Raw genomic sequence first — 18831 nt, 5'->3', positions numbered from 1 at the left:
TATCTTTCATCTCCAGTATTCCTGAACTCCAGTATCTTCCGTCCTAACGTCCTTGTGTCCTCCTTCTGTTTCAGGGAGTTCCTGTTGGAGGTTTTTTACCCTTTTTGGGGTTTTTCCTCTGGGACTCCTTCTGGAGGGCACGGACTGTAGTGGCTTACTATTGTCAAACAGCACCGTGGCTACCGGAAGGGGTCGCCCCTACCTCGGCCAAAGCAGGACCTGCAGGAACCGGGGCCGTTCACCACCTCTCACCAACCTCGATGGTAAGCCCAGGGTGAATCGTGACAGTAACGGAAATGGGAACATCTGTTGCCCCCACTTAACCAAACCCGATAATGAGATACTGGGAAGCAGAGGTGGTTTGGAATGATGAGATTCAAAACATGTTGAAACATGTAAGGTTATGGACACGTTTCATCGATGATCAAGTTTTCATTGTAGAGGGTTATAATATGAGTACTGAAAGATTCATCTTATCCTTAAACAACAATGAATACAATTTAACATTCACCTACACCATTGGTGCAAATCAGATCCATTTCTAAGACATTGAGCTTTATATCAAAGATAAGAGAATATGCAGCAAAATTCACCATAAAATGACCTTATGTAACAGCAAACTACGTGCCAGCAGTGGGCACCCTAAAACCTTGAAGTGGGTTGTCCCCTTTGGGGAGCTGTTAAGAGAGCAAAATGAAATTGTTCTGAAACCGCAGATTTTGAAGATCAAATCAAAGAAATGTATACGCAATTTGAATCAAGAGGTTACCCTACTGATGTCTCCATAATACCATGGAAAGAGCCAGAGCGAAAAAAAGAGATGAACTATTGATAATTCGAAATAAAGAATCAAAGAAAGAAAATGAGAACCATGAAATCATGATCTATAATCTCAAACATCAAGAACTGAAGAAGATAACCCAAAAAATGGAAAATCTTACAACTAGATGAAGATTACAGGATGTCCTTACTGAGCACAAGAAAGATGCCTCCCTGGGAGATTTATTAGTGCAAAGTAAAATGCCCTCGGTAAAGCGATTGAACTAAAATTGGCTAAATCAACCTGGATTCTGGAAGTGTGCAAAATGCAAGGCATGTGTATATAGGATGAAAAAAGCAAAATGTTAATTATATGATGGAAGACAACAAAAGATCAAGGAACCCATTACTTGTGAAACAAGTTATGTGATTTATGTGTTAAAGTGCACCTGCAAAAAATAACTAAGTGGGAAGTACAATAAATAAAGTAAAACTCTGGATTCTCCAATATTTACATGCCATAGAAAATCAAGATTTTACTTACCCGATTGCCAAACACTTTGAGGAAAAACATGAGGGAAATGCAAAAGAACTATGGGGCATATTCGTACTCTGCGCTGAACTAATGTAATTTTTTTACGCTAATTCAGTGCAAACTTAACTCTATATTTATATTATATATATAAAATATTGGAGTTAAAGTCATTTTTTACCTGCGGAAAACTACTTTGCGTCAATAAGATGCAAGGTAGGTGTTCCTGGGCAAAAAATGAATCAAAGGCCCTAGCGCCTTATTTATACTCCCATGCAAAAATAGTGCACAGGAGGGAGGCGGGCCTAAATAATGGCGCTAAGCTTCCATAGCGCCATTATTTAACAACTGGGTCAGGGCAGGAGTTAGGGGACCTGTGGGCCCATTTCCATGATGGAACACCATGGAATAAGCCCATACATGCCCTTCCCAGGCCCCAGGGACACCCCCACCCACACCAAAGGAACAGCAGAGGATGGGGGACCTCATCCCAGGTAAGTACAGGTAAGTAAAGGTGAGTATTTACCTTTTTTTCTTAAAGTGCCATAGGGGGCCCAGAAATGGGCCCCCATACATGGCCCTGGGTGCAATGGCCATGCCCATGGGACCCTTGTCTCTTGTGCTGGCCATTTGGGTGGTGGGCATGACTCCTGTCTTTTATAGGACATGAGTCATGTGGTATGGTAGGTTTAGCATCAATAAATGACGCTAAGCTGGTTAGAGTCATCTTTTTTTTACTCTAACCAGCCTAACATCAATTTTTAACGCTAAACCCCTTTCTCCCATCCCGCCACTCCCAACCGGCTAACGTAAATTTTTTTTATGCTAGCCCACCCTTTGTGCCGGATTGCACCATTCCATTAATATGGTACCCGGCCGGCGTCCTGGAATGGCGCAAACTGACGCTATTCTTTTTGACGCAAAACTGCGTCAAAAATTATAAATCAGGGCCTATGTTTTTATGGCATTAAACACATTGAAATAAGAGAAAGAGGTGGTAATCAAATAGAATCAAGATTGACTAACTTAATGGGAACAGACGCCCCTCTTGGACATAACTTGGACACATAACTGTATATTTATTCATCTAGATGCTTTATACAAAATTCAGCACCCTAGAATCGAAGATAGGAAGATGATCTGAACATATATTGGTGTGAGGAATATAGTCACTTAGCACTTTTGTACATGTACGTAGGACACAGAATAAGGAATATGCTTAAAATGTAGTGTATTGAGAATGTTTGACAGATACATAAACACAAAAAAGACAGGAAAAGATAGGACATGTGAAATAATACTGCATAACATTACTAATCTCTCGTGTCTAATAATTAGGAATTTCTGCATGTGACTAATACACAGGTGGAACTTTTCAATTCATCTTTTCCTTTTTATCTACCAACTATGACGAAGATTAGGTATTGTTTAATTTTTTGTTTATGGATAATCTTAAAAGGGGCCATTGGATCATAGGACATGAGTACAATGGATTAATCTCTTGTGTCTAATAAATAAGGATTTCTGCATGTGACTAACACACAGGTGGAACTGGTCAATTCATCTTTTTTTTTTTTTACCTACCAATTGTGACCAAGATTAAGTATAATTTCATTTTTTGCTTATGGATGATTTTAGAAGGGACCATCGGATCATAGGGCATGAGATACAATGGATTAATATTGAGTTTGTTTTTGGTAAATAGAACTAATTAATATTTTTTGTTCATAGACCATTTTACCAATGATTTGGTGGATATTATTAACGGATCGAGAATGAGCTTGTGAGTATGAATAAAATGGTGCCTTTTTAAAAATGGCGAACGGTGCCGTGTGGAACCGATTTAACTTGTGGTCAAATAGAAGGTATTGAAGGCTTTTTGGACGTGCTGCTCAGGCGATTCTATGTATGTAAATAGATTTAGCAAACAGGCTAAGTGCATATATGATTGATGTGGAGGTTCCGCGCTCTTCCGTTTCGGTTTTTACGGAGGGTGATGGACATGTGTGATAAACTGTTTTTATAAAACTGCTTGGGTGGTTTTATAAAATTGAAGTATATATCTCATGAATATGTATAGTATGGTACGCTTTCTACATCAGTTAAATAAATAGATGGATAACTCTTATATGATTTGTGCCTGCTTTAACATGGCCACCGCTCTGACGTTGGTAGCGTTTGAACTTTCCACCGAAGTGAGAATGTATGAACTGTGCCCTGATTGGACACTCTGGGTGTGATTCCGAGTCTGGCGGTCCTGAGACCGCCAGACTCACGGTGGCCATCGTACTGCTGCGGTAGTTGCAGTCCGAACTGTCAAATTCCGACCACGGTAGAAACACCTTTGTAATACTGCTGACACCGCCAGGTTGGAGACAGCCTCAGGCCTGGCAGTCCCAGTGGTTGTAATCTGCCAGGGCAGCCTCTGCCACACGCCAAACTCAGAATGACCTCCTCTGTCTTCTAAATGGGCATGCCGTAATTGATTCAGGTTTGCTTATATGCACGGAGAACGCTATGTGGGGTCGCAAGTAGAGGCATGGAGATATAGGTAAGAACATCTAAATAGAATGCAAGAAAAGGACACTTAAGAGCTTTTGATTTTCTAACTGAAGAGTATTGTTTAAAGCGCTGGCGTATAAATACGTGGTGTATGAGGTTGTTTTATGCATTATTCACTTTTAATGTAATATGAGCATGAGTGTTCGTTGTCTATGACTAAAACTCTGCCTTGTGAGATTGAGTTGATACACCCAACACTCTCTCTCGTTAGTAGAGGTTGGGCATGTTATGTGGGGCACCACGTACAGACAACGTGTTTATGAATAGGAATATTGCTGCCAAGATTAAGGGATATTGCAGCTATAGGATGTAGGGGAGATTTAGATATGATATTGACACGTATAGATTGCCCAAATTTCGTGTCTAGAGACATCAAAATTTGATTGGATTAACTTATGTTTTGTATATATAGTTTGGCTGATTATATAAAAAAATGATTTGTTAGATAGAAATATCTACAATTTTCAGCATTTTATCTCAATGCAGATTAGGATATTTTTGTTATTTGTCTTGTCTAGATGCGTGCCAGTAAACCACTTATAGTGCATATTGCCATTGAAACTTGGAAACTCCATTTTGGAAACATAGATTTAGATGCTGTGCCAATTTGGAACCTTGTTGAAACAAATTTTGAGGAAAATTTAAGGTGGGTGCATATTGGGTAATATATAGCATTGAAAATATATGATTTTTTGATGAATTTCTCACTTCCTTTCATGGTTTTGCTTTCTTTGGAATTAGGATGTATGTATGAATGTAAACAAGGTACATCTAATCTATAGAACTTTTATTGCAAGGGATACTATGGTTGTTCTACTATTTTATGTTTCACTCCTGTATAATGAAGCATGGTTTATGGAATATGGTGATCACAGGGTTTTTCTTTCTAACCCTATAACTATTCTTTGCATGGATCTATGGGTGTTGGAGCACCTTTTATTATATACTTTTGTTTTATGAATGCTTGAAAAATGGTGCTCTGTGGGACACTAGGTTTTTGTTTTTTAGATAATGGTTGTAGTATAATCTTTGTACTTGGTGATTTTAGTATTGGAGTTTTTAGTAACAATTTGTGATTTAATAGATATATGGAAGAAGTTGTGTAACATCATTCTGTCATGTTACCACCTTATCAGCCTTGAGGAAGTCCTGAGATAGGACGAAACACGTGTCGGCTGAAGTCTACATCCATTGGCTGAGAACTTACAAAGTTTGAAGATCTGAGATCTGTAACTACATCTGAATGTGATTTGATATGAATTGCTATGTGTTTTCTAAATGGTTTACAATTATGTATTTGCATAAGATTTTGTATTTACGAATGTGAATATCTATAGGCAAATATGTTATATGTATTATGATTGTGAGCATTTATAGTACTTTTGTATATGGAACCAGTAAAGATAATAACAACTTCAAAACTATACACCATATGTTTATGTTATTGATTTCTTATCTATTCCCCTTCATATCGGTGCGCTTCACGCAATGATTTATTTGGCCATAACAAATATCTTTCACAGTTTGATGTTAAATAATTGAGTTATGGTGTGCTCCACATCTTCCTTTGTTTTGTGAATAACTGGTTTGGCCGTCTGATTCCAGTGTATTCATGTTGGCAACGGATGTATTATAGTGTATGAGCACCACAAATACATATACTTTGAATTGAGAATTTGAGGAATGTGCAGCTAAACAGAGTAACTGTTGCCTTTTAAGGATCAGGACTTACTCCAGCAGAGGCCAGCAGCAGGGCTCAGGTAGGCTCAGACAGGTCCAGTTGCAGTGGGTCAGCAGGGCAGTTGCAGGGAGGCTTCTGGAAACTTGTTGTGTCCCTGTAGCTCTTAGAGTATGTCAGCCATTTGACACTTTGAGTCACTCTGGGTAGCCCGGGACGAATGTCCACTCCTTCTTCCAACAGCAAGGCAGTCCTTCAAGAAGCAAGTTAGTCCTTCAAGCAGAAAAGCAGTGATTCAGGCAGCAGAGACTTCCTTCTGAATCTTCCACAGGTCAAGAAGTGTACTAAAGAAGGGTTCTGAGGGTCCTTTTTTATACCTGGTACCAGCTTTTATGTGGGGGACTCATTGTCCTATTCCCAAAACTGAATCCAGATAATTTGTCCCCTGGTCAGGTCTCCAAACAGTCTGGAGTGACCAAAGACATGGCAGGCCGGGTGTCAGGTTCCTTTGTGTGTGCTGGAGGTAAAGCTCTTTAAAGTGTAAGTGGTTCAGGGGAAAACTCTGCCCCAGACATTTTGTCAAGAAGGCCCTCTCCCAGCTATACCCAGGTCCCATTGTTCACTGTCAGGGCCAAATATGCATTCTTAATAGGCGAGTGATTAACAGGCCCAGGCAGTTGGAAACTCCCAGAAGGCCCCAGAATCTTGTGGGCTAGAAAATGTCAACTTTATTTAACAATTTACAAAATTGTAATCTAAAATCCGAGTTTACCATTAAAAGGTATTTTGAAAATAACTATTCCTTTAAATGTAAATTGTATTTGTCTATATGCTCCCAATCAAAAGTCAGTGCTTATTTAGCATTTAAAGCAGTGAAAAGGTGACTTTGGGAGTTTTTGACTACCAGGACACATAAATCTGAAAGCCACATGTCCTACATTTGAGATATTATGTACCCTGCTCCATGAGCCTTTAGGGCCCACCTTAGGGTTTACTTAAAAGTCCTCTAAAGGAAGATTTAGGATTGGCAAAAGTTTTATTTTTCAAGGTCGAAATGGACGTTTAAAACTGAGCTATAGGCTACAACGGCATGTGTGAAACGGGTTTTAAAGTGCTACTTTAGTAGGTGGCACAATGAGTGCTGCAGGCCCACTAATAGCATTTACAGGCCCTGGGTACATCTAGTACCATATATTAGGGGCTTACAAGTAAATTACCTGTGCCAATTAGATGTAGGCCAATTTGACCATGGTTTAGGGAGTCAGTACAAGCACTTTAGCTAGGTAGCAGTCCTGAAACCCAAGAGAACTGGATACAGCAAAATAAGGGAGTGAAGGTGAAAAGCTTGAGACTCCACAGCGAGGGTCAGGTTCACAGATTCGACAATTGAGAATATATATATGTATATATATATATATATATATACACATATATATATATATATATATATACACATATATATCAAGAGAAAGAAAATTAAGGGTTTTCTCAGACATAGATATGTATTGATAGATGTACACAAAACTACTGTACGTTATTGTTTCATACACATCCAATTCAAAATCATACATTAAAAAAACATATCCTCAAATTGACAAAGCATATATAACAGAATGTGAACTTATGTCATTTGATATAACTGCTTTTAGGAACCTAATTTTTCATCACCACCTGAACAACACTTGGTTCACAATATGTGAGTCAGTTTTCAGACCACCCATAATATATGATATCATTCTTTATATTTGTTATGAAAATTAGATTCTAACCAGTTTTATGAGAAATTCTGTTGTTGGTGGAAGGAGGGAGGCGGGGGCGCGGTGACCCTGCTCAAGCAACAGCCACAACCTCTTTAAGAGTGAACCACAAAACTCACTAAATTAACCTGTGCTTAACTACCTGGTAGATTGTCATAAAAACTGCCAGGTTTAACTGAGAGGCAACATGTAAAGTATTTTTGGAGCACTCAAACAATAGTAACATGAAAATACAACACAAGAAAAATCCACACCAATTTAGAAACATAGAGTATTTTTTAAAATATTTTTTTTCATTTAAAAACAACAGCTTAATTTACAGCTTAAATTTAATAAATTATTTGGAACCAAATCGATAAAAATCCAATCAGAGTCAGAGCTTACCTGCAAACTTAGATGAAATTCTGTAAAAAAAAGTTCTGAAAAAGTTAAGTTCAGTGGGGCAAGGCTACAGATGGTGTCTAAGGAGGGAACATCATTGTCAGGGAGCTGCTAGATGACGTTGCAGGGAAGTTTTCTATGTTTGGACTGAGTCTCTTTTTTGGAAGTCAGAAATCTCCAGCGGGATGAGGCAGGAGGCTATGGCTGTCAAGAGTTTTAGGAGGTTGTACCCCTGTTGGCAAAGTACTGCTGAATGGGATTTGTTGTTGTATAGAAGAATATACCAGGAGCTGCTGCAAAGTCAGGCCGACCAGCAATGCATCTTGGGTGGATAGGCAAGCTGTTTGATCACAGATTTCTCTTGGTTCTCAGGGACATTTTTAGCCAAGTCCAATGATTTGGATTTTGGTTGTCTAGTCATCGTTAGCACTGCCACCAGGGGTCCAGCACTGATTTGGGGGCACCACTTGTGGGTTAGGAGTCACTCATGCTGGGTCGAGGTGCGGGTTCCAGATGGTAAGTGTTAGAAATGGGGTTTTTGGTTGGCAGTCAGGTTACCCCCTGTCCAAGCAAAAGCCCTCACTCTAGTCAGGGTAAGTCACACACAATCCAAGATTATCCTGTGCCCACCCTCTGGTAGCTTGGCACGAGCAGTCAGGCTTAACTTAGAAGGCAATGTGTAAAGTATTTGTGCAATAAATCATACAATACCACCATATAGCACCACAAAAATACACCACACAGTGTTTAGAAAAATATATAATATTTATCAGGGTAATTGTAGGTCAAAAAGAATAACGTTGCAATGGAAAATTGTAGAAATATCACAGGGAAGTGATATAAAGTGTCTTAAGTGTTTAGAATATAAACAAAGTCTCTTTTAAGCACAAAGTACCTGGTTTCTGGTGGAAAATCTCCTCAAAGGGCCACAAAAGAAGAGGTGCGTGGAAAACGGGTGTGTTCGTCGATTTCTCCCCAGCACACACGGACTTGCGTCGTTATTTTCCACGCGGGGAAGTCGGGCGTCGTTTTCCGGCGTGCGGACAGTCTCTTTCTGTAGATCGCGGGGATTACCAGATGTCCCGGGTCTGTGCGTGGATTTTCCTGCTTGTTCTCCGGCTGCGCGTCGGTCTGCGGGGCTGCGCGTCGAAATTACGATCTCACGGCAGGCGTTGCGTCGATTTCTCCTCTAGACTTCGATCTGCGGGGCTGCGCGTTGAAATTACGATCTCACGGCAGGCGTCGCGTCGATTTCTCCTCTAGAGGTCGGGCGGCGTTGTCCTTGCGAGGCCGTGCGTCGGATCTTCGATCGTCCCAAGAGCGTCGCGTCGATCAGCGTCGGAGTGCGGCATTTTTCTCGCCGCGAAACAAGCTGTGCGTCGAAATTTTCGGCGCACGGAGCGTCCAAGTGAAAGAGAGAAGTCTTTTTGGTCCTGAGACTTCAGGGAACAGGAGGCAAGCTCTATCCAAGCCCTTGGAGAGCACTTTCACAGCCAGACAAGAGTTCAGCAAGGCAGCAGGGCAACAGCAAGGCAGCAGTCCTTTGTAGAAAGCAGACAGGTGAGTCCTTTGAGCAGCCAGGCAGTTCTTCTTGGCAGGATGTAGTTTCTGGTTCAGGTTTCTTCTCCAGCAAGTGTCTGATGAGGTAGGGCAGAGGCCCTGTTTTATACCCAAATGTGCCTTTGAAGTGGGGGAGACTTCAAAGAGTGGCTAAGAAGTGCACCAGGTCCCCTTTCAGTTCAATCCTGTCTGCCAGGGTCCCAGTAGGGGGTGTGGCAGTCCTTTGTGTGAGAGCAGGCCCTCCACCCTCCCAGCCCAGGAAGACCCATTCAAAATGCAGATGTATGCAAGTGAGGCTGAGTACCCTGTGTTTGGGGTGTGTCTGAGTGAATGCACAAGGAGCTGTCAACCAAGCCCAGCCAGACGTGGATTGTAAGGCACAGAAGGATTTAAGTGCAAAGAAATGCTCACTTTCTAAAAGTGGCATTTCTAGAATAGTAATATTAAATCCGACTTCACCAGTCAGCAGGACTTTGTATTACCATTCTGGCCATACTAAATATGACACTCCTGCTCCTTTCAGATCAGCAGCTGCCACTTCAACAGTGTATGAGGGCAGCCCCAATGTTAGCCTATGAAGGGAGCAGGCCTCACAGTAGTGCAAAAACGAATTTAGGAGTTTTACACTACCAGGACATATAACTACACAGGTACATGTCCTGCCTTTTACCCACACAGCACCCTGCTCTAGGGGTTACCTAGGGCACACATTAAGGGTGACTTATATGTAGAAAAAGGGGAGTTCTAGGGTGGCAAGTAGCTTTAAATGCCAAGTCGAGGTGGCAGTGAAACTGCACACACAGGCCTTGCAATGGCAGGCCTGAGACCAGGAAAAAAGGGGCTACTTAAGTGGGTGGCACAACCAGTGCTGCAGGACCACTAGTAGCATTTAACTTACCAGCCCTATGCATATGAAGTGCACTTTACTAGGGACTTATAAGTAAATTAATAGTCTAATCAGGTATGATTCAAGGTTACCATGTTTTAAGGGAGAGAGCATATGCACTTTAGCACTGGTTAGCAGTGGTAAAGTGCGCAGAGTCTAAAAACCAGCAAAAACAGTGTCCAAAAAGTGGAGGGAGGCAGGCAAAAAGTTAGGGGTGACTACCCTAAGGCTGTCAGGTCTAACAGTAAGTGCCTGTTATGTCCCTGTGGTTCTGAACAGGAGGTCAACAAACTAGCCATTGGAGTAACTGTAGTAGTCATGGCTTGGGGTGAAGAAACAGGCTTTAAAAAGCAGGGCAGGACTCTGGGGGTTCAAAGCAGGCTTCAGACAGCAAAGCAGTCCTTCCAGGTGCAGTAAAGCAATCTTGTGGAGTACACAGCAGGCTACAGCAGCAGGCAGTCCTCTGCAAGGGCTTTCACAGGCCCAGAAAGTGAGCTTAAGAGTGGGTCTGAGGGTCCTATTTTCATATTTGATGCCTTCTTTGAAATAGGAGAGACTTCTAGAGGGTTTTATTTCAAGTGCTTAGAATTTACTGACTTCCTTGCTCTAGTTCTAAGCTGGGTGCAGGAACAATGCAGTGGTGACCAGCCCTTTGTGTAAAGGGAGAACATGATCTATTCAGTTGCAAGAGGGGCTGTGTCTAGCTCCGTACCCCCATCCTGCCAGCAGATGGCGCATTCAGACACACCTAATCCCTCTATTGTGTGACTGTCTGAGAGTAATTCACAAAGTCTAACTGCCAACTATACCCAGTCATGTGACCTAGGACAGGTTGCAGCCACAAATGGCTAAGGGCAAGAAAATGCCAACCTTCTTAAGGTTGAATTTTCAAAACTGTAATTTAAAATCCAATGTTACCACTAAAGAGGGTTTTTAATTACAATTTAATAGAAAACAAACATGAAATGCTTATCTGTTCCCAATCAAAGGTTAGCAATTATTAAATGTAATAAGGCAATCTAATGTTATACTATCTGACAAGGAGGCCTCAAAAAAGTGAAGACAGATTTAGGGTTTTTTATTCTCTAACCAGAAATGTAAAACTTAAAAGTACATATAGAACTTTTTAATTACAGTGCTACCTGCCCTATGGACTACCTAAGGCCTACTTTAGGGATGACATGTATGCAATTAAGGGGAGTTTAAGGCTTGGCAAGGGTATTATATTGCCAAGTCGAATTGGCTGTTTACAACTGCCTTCAGGCTGCAATGGCAGACCTGGGACATGGTTGAAGGGGCTATTTAAGTGGGTGGAAAAATAAGTGCTGCAGGCCCACAAGCAGCATTTAATTTACATACACTGGGTTTATGTTATACTACTCATCAAGGGAGTTATTAGGTATAAGCCAAGTTTACCATAATTAGGGGAGTGAGCACAAGCACTTTAGCACTGGTTAGCAGTGGCAAAGTGCACAGAGGCCTAGGGCCAACACAAATGCATTTTGGCAATAATGGAGGGAAACCAGCAAACAGTTTAGGGGAAGACCACCCTAAGGCTGACAGATTTAACACATTTCAATTTATCAACTCAAAAAATGTTTAACTAGCCAACAGCCAGTGTCATTAGTAGTCCTATCAATCTAAGGAATACCATTAATTTGATCTGAGAGAGCCTTACTGTCCACTAACAAAGGAGGATACATCGAAAATGCATATTTAGTGACAAGTTCCCTCGCTTCTCCCATGTGACGAGTTAGTTCTGTTTCTTTAATCAGTTCCTCGGTGATTAATGTTTAAGGGTTACCAATTCAGCTTGGTCACTAACTTGTTAGGTATTCTTTTAAACAGATTTTTAGCCTACCGCTATCTTTTGTCCCCATAACTGGTGCTGCTTCTTACAGACTTCGAGAAGGCATTTGATACAGTCGATTGGTGGTTCCCATTTTCAAGTGCTAACAAAAGAGGGACTAAATATTGGAGGCTGGTGCAACTCCTCTACTGCAAACGTTTCATCCTGATCCAGGTTAATGGAATAGTCTCTGACCCCTTCCCCATCCAGCGTGGGACCCACCGGGGTGTCCTTTATCCTTGCTCCTCTTCATGTTAGTGATTGAACCTCTCGCAAAGGTCATAAGAGAGGATCTGTTGATTCGTGGTTGGGTCTGGCCCACAGGGAGGGAGGACCGCTTTGCATTATATGCTGACGAGGTTCTCCTTTATTTGGCCAACCCGGCCAGCAGTGGACCCCGGTGTATACAACTCATTAACCTATTCTCGGAGGCCTCAGGATAGACTCTTAACCCTGGCAATTCTGTGCTGGTCCCGTTGCATCCCGCAAGGGACTGCTATGACTGGCAAGACAACATCCCAATTTGTCGCATTGCTGGAGCTAGCACTGTTCCTTAACATCACGCTGCTCACCCAGAAGATTAAGAAAGACCTCAGTCGATGGCAAACTCTGCCTCTCAATGTTCTTTGAAGAATTGCCCTGTACAAGATGATGATAGTGCCCTGTCTTTTTTACCTCCTCCAGAACGTTCCCCATCAGCTCTTCAGGCGTTAGTTTGGTGAGATGGACTCAGTCGGTAGGCAATTCCTGTGGTATTAACTTGCATTCACATGTGGCAGCGTGACATCTACGAGGGTGGAATCATTGTCTAATCTATACCTTTACTACCTCATCACACAACTATTGGTGATAAATGACTGGTTGGGAGGGGGGACCAGCTTGAGCTCCGGACCTTGGGATTTTTCAGGCTCTTAGCACTGTTATATGGTACTTCCCTTCAGAGGGAGATTCCCGAAGTAACAAAGATAGTGTTTGTTGGATGGAGAGCAGTTTAGCGTGAAACAGGCTGGTGGGCAAAACTCACCCAGCAAACCCCCCTGTGGCAGTGAACATGCTCCAGGAGGTCTCTCGAGGGGTTTCACAAATGGGATAACATTGGCATTACACTTCTGGGGGCCCTCATATGCTATCATTTCAAATTCTGCAGCAAAAATACTCTCTAGCAAATGCACAATTCTACAAATATTTGCAACTTCGGCACACCTTGGGGGTACCCTTTCAGACTGGCATGGTCCTGAGTTTAGCTTGGTGGAGGCAAAGGTTTTGATGGGTGGCCTGGGCAGGGGCAGAGTGTCCCAAATATACCATACTCGGTGGGAGAACTGGCTGGGGCAAATGAAGGAAAAGGACTGGTGGGATGCCTTGATGGCCCGATGATCCTAACCATATCCTCTCATCTCTATTTAGTTCAGACATACTATTTACACAATGCATACCTTTCCCCCAACAGAATGCATAAGGCGGGTCTTCAGGTCCACTCTGATTGCCCATGTTGCTCACAGCCCAACGCAGATTTTATCCACATGCTGTGGTCCTGCCCATACATAGAGAGTTACTGGTGGTTGGTGACTGCTGCACTCTCAACTGTGTTGGCTGTGGCGGTGAGAATGGCTCTGTTGCCAGTCCTGCTGGGTGTCCTTGAGAGAGTGGGGAGCAACAGGGTTCACTGCACTTTTCTGGGGACAGCATTACTGGTAGCGAAGTGGGATATGGCCCCCAACTGGAGATCAGAAAAGGCTTCTATACTAACCCGGTGGAGGTGTGGGTGGACTGGTGTGTCCAGCAGGAGAGACTATTATATGAGGCTCGCGGGTGCCCAGCCAAGTATAATAAAGTGTGGAGAAAATGAAAGGGATTTGCGATGCCCAATAAAGAATTGTCTTCTGACTGGGACATTGGCAGCTGAACGTTGAGCTTCTTCGGAACATGCAATGTATTTGTTGAAGGAAACTCTGAGTCTATACCTTTGAGATTGTTCAAATGTGCTAAGTCAATGTGACGTGTTAATTACTGAAGCAATAAAATCAATAAAGATGTTTATAAAAAAAAAGATTTTATAACTGGTCACAATTTGTGTAGACATTTGGTATCTATAAAGGTAAAAAATGTAATATGTAGGACTTCAATATGGTCGCACATATTTGAACAGTATCTCCCCTTATTTCTATCACATATCAATGAAGAATAACCAGGCTTTCCAACGAATCTGAAGACTTGATTAGACTTAATGACAGCCTCTTCTATTTTATGGAGTTTATCCAAAACCAGTATGTACAATTTGCCATCCTGTCCGTGTTATAGATTGAGGTTGCTGCCTGATACATGCCAAAAGGCCAAACCTGACTAGCGATCTCCAGGCTTTAAATAATGTGAGTATCCCCGATTGGCGTTTGACATCACTTTGAGCATGTGACTTGCAATAAAAAAGCATTGCAAATCTGTTAACTCGATAACAAGATTTGCAAAGAAAGGTTTGGCAACACTTTTATTTTTATTCTTAATAAAAGATCTAGTCACATAGGGGTTTTCATTATTAGAATTTAGTGAAACAAAATTTGATCTAATCAAACTAAGTATAGTACCAGCCTCATTTTCCATATCAAAGAATGGTAAACAAAAAGTGTTTCTAAAATGTGCTAATACTTTGTTCTATCAATATTATATTGTGGTCTATAGATAGTTATTGCCTGCCTTTGTTGTTAATCACAAGAACATTGTGAATGTTGTAGAGTTAGAGAGCCTAGATTGGCAAGTTCAAAACTTGAGTTACTAAATGGAGTGATGTTTTTGCAAATGTTAATATTTATATTTAAGGTTTTCTACAGGGCAATTGTAGAAATTGATCTCTCTGTATACAGTAATAAAGTAGATGAAACCAAGTTGCTGTTTTCTAATATGGACTATGCATCTGATATTAAATTTAGATTTTTTAGACTGAATTTTGGGATACTAAATATAGTGCTATTTTAATCTCTTGAAGACCTATATATTTTTTTTTTTTTATAATGGAACTGTGGAAAAAATCAGTCATTAAATATAAAAAATACAGTTTACTAAAGTCTTTTGCGATTTGTGTGATAAAATTAACTGACTTTCAAAGCCATTTGGTGCAAATCATGTGTTCGGCCTAATGTCAGACAACAGTTGGGGATAATCAAGTTATAAAAATCCCAGAGATTCTATAGTCAGGTTTAGTCTTGAGCCAGGGACAGAAACCCAGGGCACCTGTGCACTTCAAAAACCTGCCTCTAGAAACTTCTCCCCACTTCAAAGGCACAATTGTGTACAAATACTGGACCTCAAGCACCAGCTCTTCAGTTCCCTTTTTGGACATGTGGATCCTGTTAACACTGAAATTATTAATGAATATTCATGTATTTTGAGTGTTGGATTTGCGTAGAAAATGTATTAACTTAGAGAAAAGTAATGCATGCATTTGAAGGTGCGCCCACCGGAATGGCCATCAATGTTCACGATGTGTACTTATTAATGGCTTATTAATATGAAATGTTGAAATTATGAAATGTTGAGCTTATGTTTGATTAATGTAGTCATATGTCATATTAAAGGTTATGCATTGTGTATTAGCTTAATCAATTGTAGGTCTTAACTTAGCCTAGTTGCACGGCTTCATGTCAAGCTGCATTTCTTAGGTGTTTTATAAAATGGATGCTTAGAGAATTACATTTGATTTTCCACTGTACTGACCATGTACTCGTAGCTGAAGTTAGTTCTCACGAGAAACTGCTTGCGAGAAGATGCTATACTTGCTAGTGAAACAATGTTTAATGTAATGTGTGTAAAACTGACCTTCCCAAGAGAAGACAATGGATGCACTGACTGGAGTATAAACTGCAACAATATTGATACCTGACGAGCCAAATGACGAGAGCGTGAGAAGAGGAGCCAATAGTCGACATGTGAACCATGTGCTAGTGAAAATGTAGATTTGAGGTTTTAGTTTCATTAGACTAGATGTAAACAGGCAATCCCCTGACCAATTAGGATGTGGGAAGTAGTTTTACGAAATCTAATTTAGCCAGACTGCACAGATAAAAGATGCCGCTATTATTTTATTGACCGTCCTGGGAAGAGACATACTCAACTTTACTGCTTAAAGAGACTTTGCTTTTTCTGAACTTTGATGCTGAATCCTATTGTCTTGCTGAATGAACTGATGTCCTATTGACGAAAACCATCACAGCTTGCTGAACCATACTGAGGACAGGTATTAAATGATGTTACTGATTGCTATGTCTATTTGCCTTTGTTTCTAGGTACCAACCGCTAATTTTGATAGAGCCATAGTTAGATGTTTTTCCAAATTTGTGTGACTAAATTGTTTTGCATGAAGTCCAAGCATGCCATTCTAATCTGATGTTAGTTTGGGTTCACATTGATAAAGGTCACTACAAGTGATAACAGTTAATGCCCTTTCCTTGCTGAATCTAAATGTATGTTATTTCGTTTGCACAGTTAGTCTTGCTGTTAATCTGTACTGTAACTTTAGAATGTGTAGTAGCTCAAGCTTTGATCAGATTGTGATTCTTTTGCCGCTCTGGTCAGCCAGTCTTGTTTCGGTAAGTTTATCATTTGATTTTGAGACTAAGTTACGTGACATTAGAATTATTAATAAAGGGAAGCAAACATTCTAACTTTTACATAAAGGTGTGGTTATTCATGGCCGTGAGGTCATGGTGTGTGGAAATTACTGACACCTATTGATTATCAATGGCATTGCTGGGAAAAACTCAAAGTGCAGTCAAAAGGTCCATCGGCCTATACCCGTCTCCCAGGCCTGACGTGCTAAAAATACTATGCCATGATGAAGGACTGCTGTACTGCTGAAAGGACTGCTATTCTGCTGGACTGCTGCTCTGCTGACCTGCTGCCCTCTTGCCTGGATGAGAAAGACTGGACCTGCATCTCTTGATCTCAGAACCCACAGTGACTCCAAGGGCTAGTTGGCTGGCCTCCTGATCTGAATCCTCAGGGAGACAGCAGATGTCCGATAACCTTGTACCTAGACTCTGCCATCTCTGAGACTACCCTGCCAAGTGGTGCCACCCTCTCCTGGACCCTTGCGAGTGGGCTTAAGGTGCTCTGCTATCCTCTGTGGAGCCAGCAGAACTGGCACATCTTCTCTGCTGAGCAGTACAATCCTGAGCAGAACTGACACATCGCCTCTGCTGCGTGGATTGCCGCCACAGCCCACAAGCTCTCCTAGACTACCGCTGCTTGACACATCGTTGGTGCAGGCCCTTGCATCCCTCACTGACAACAGCATTGACAATGATGCCGAACTCCACATTGCAGCTCCTCTGAACCGATGCATCACCCCGACTGAGCCCCTCAGCCTTGACACCAGATTTTGCATGGCAAGCCCCGTTGACAGGATTCCTAATGACGATGAACTTTTGACATTTTGGTCTTGTTTTATTTATTAAAGAAAGTTCTATTTTTCCATTGTGGTGTGGTGTTTTCACTCTCTTACTGTTTGAATTGTTGCACAAATACTTTACACAAGTAAGTTAAGCCTGGCTGCTTTATGTCAAAGCTACCAGAGGGATGAGCAGAGCTTAATTTAGGGTTTGCTTGTTCCTCACCCTGACAAAGATTGTGATTGCTGTTTGGCCAGTCAACCAACAACCCAATTTCTTACAATCACCTTTGACTATCTGTTTGGAAGCATCTAGTTCATCACTCACCAGGTCAGAGAATGGCTTCTTCATGTGCTCTTGGAGGCTGATGACCATGTGTGTTTGCCAGTTTTCCACAGATATGGCAGGAAGTAACATTAGCTGCGTGTCAAGCTAGGCCGTAAGAGGTCAATATGTTGCAACCAAAAGTGGCAAGTTTCTTAGTCTTCCTGTCTGAGGAGGCAATAAGAAAGGCATTTTGGTTCCCGTAGGGGGCTGGCCTGGCTTACAGTGGGTACCTGATGGTACTTACACCTTGTGCCAGGTCCAGTTATCCCTTATTTGTAGATTAGTAGTGTTCTAGCAGCTTAGGCTGATAGAGGTAGCTACAGCAGAGCAGCTTAGGCTGAACTAGGAGACATGCAAAGCTCCTACTACACCACATATCATATAGCACTATATCATAAGAATCACAATACTCAGAGTTACTCAAAATAAAGGTACTTTATTTTAGTGACAATGTGCCAAAAATATCTCAGAGGATATACTCCCTTAGGAGGTAAGTAAAATACACAAAATATACACACAAACCAAAATCAGGTAAGTAAACAGTTAGAAAAGTAGTTCAAAAACTGTAGAATACAATAGGATGCAATAGGCCTAGGGGAAACACAAACCATATACTCAGAAAGTGGAATGCGGACCACTTAGGGACCCCAGGCCTAGTGTAGTGTGTAGAGGGTCGCTGGGAGTGTAAGAAAACACTTAGGGTGTCCAAAATACCCCACCCCAAGACCCTGAAAAGTAGGAGTAAAGTGATACTACTTCCCCAGAAACACACTAAAGTCGTGATAGGAGATTCTACAAAGACCATAACTGACTGCAAAGCACTGATGACGGATTCCTGGACCTGAGGACCTGCAAAGGAAAGGGACCAAGTCCAAGAGTCACGAAAGTGTCCGGGGGGGGGCAGGAGCCCACTAAACCCCGGATGAAGGTGGAAAATGGCTGCCTCTGGGTGGAAGAAGCTGAAGATTCTGCAACAACAAAAGATGCCAGGAACTTCTCCTTTGCACAGAAGATGTCCCACGGAGCGCTGGAGGATGCAGAGTTGTTTCTTTGGAGAAAGACCGCAAACAAGACTTGCTAGCTGCAAAGGTCGTGGTTGAAGAAAAAGGGTGCTGCCTGGGCCCAGGAAGGACCAGGAGGTCACCATTTGGAAGACGAG

Source organism: Pleurodeles waltl, chromosome 11 (genome assembly GCF_031143425.1).
Source record: "Pleurodeles waltl isolate 20211129_DDA chromosome 11, aPleWal1.hap1.20221129, whole genome shotgun sequence".
In the NCBI taxonomy this organism is placed as follows: domain Eukaryota; kingdom Metazoa; phylum Chordata; class Amphibia; order Caudata; family Salamandridae; genus Pleurodeles; species Pleurodeles waltl.
The sequence above is the reverse complement of the archived record's forward strand: the minus strand, read 5'-3'. Positions refer to the sequence as shown.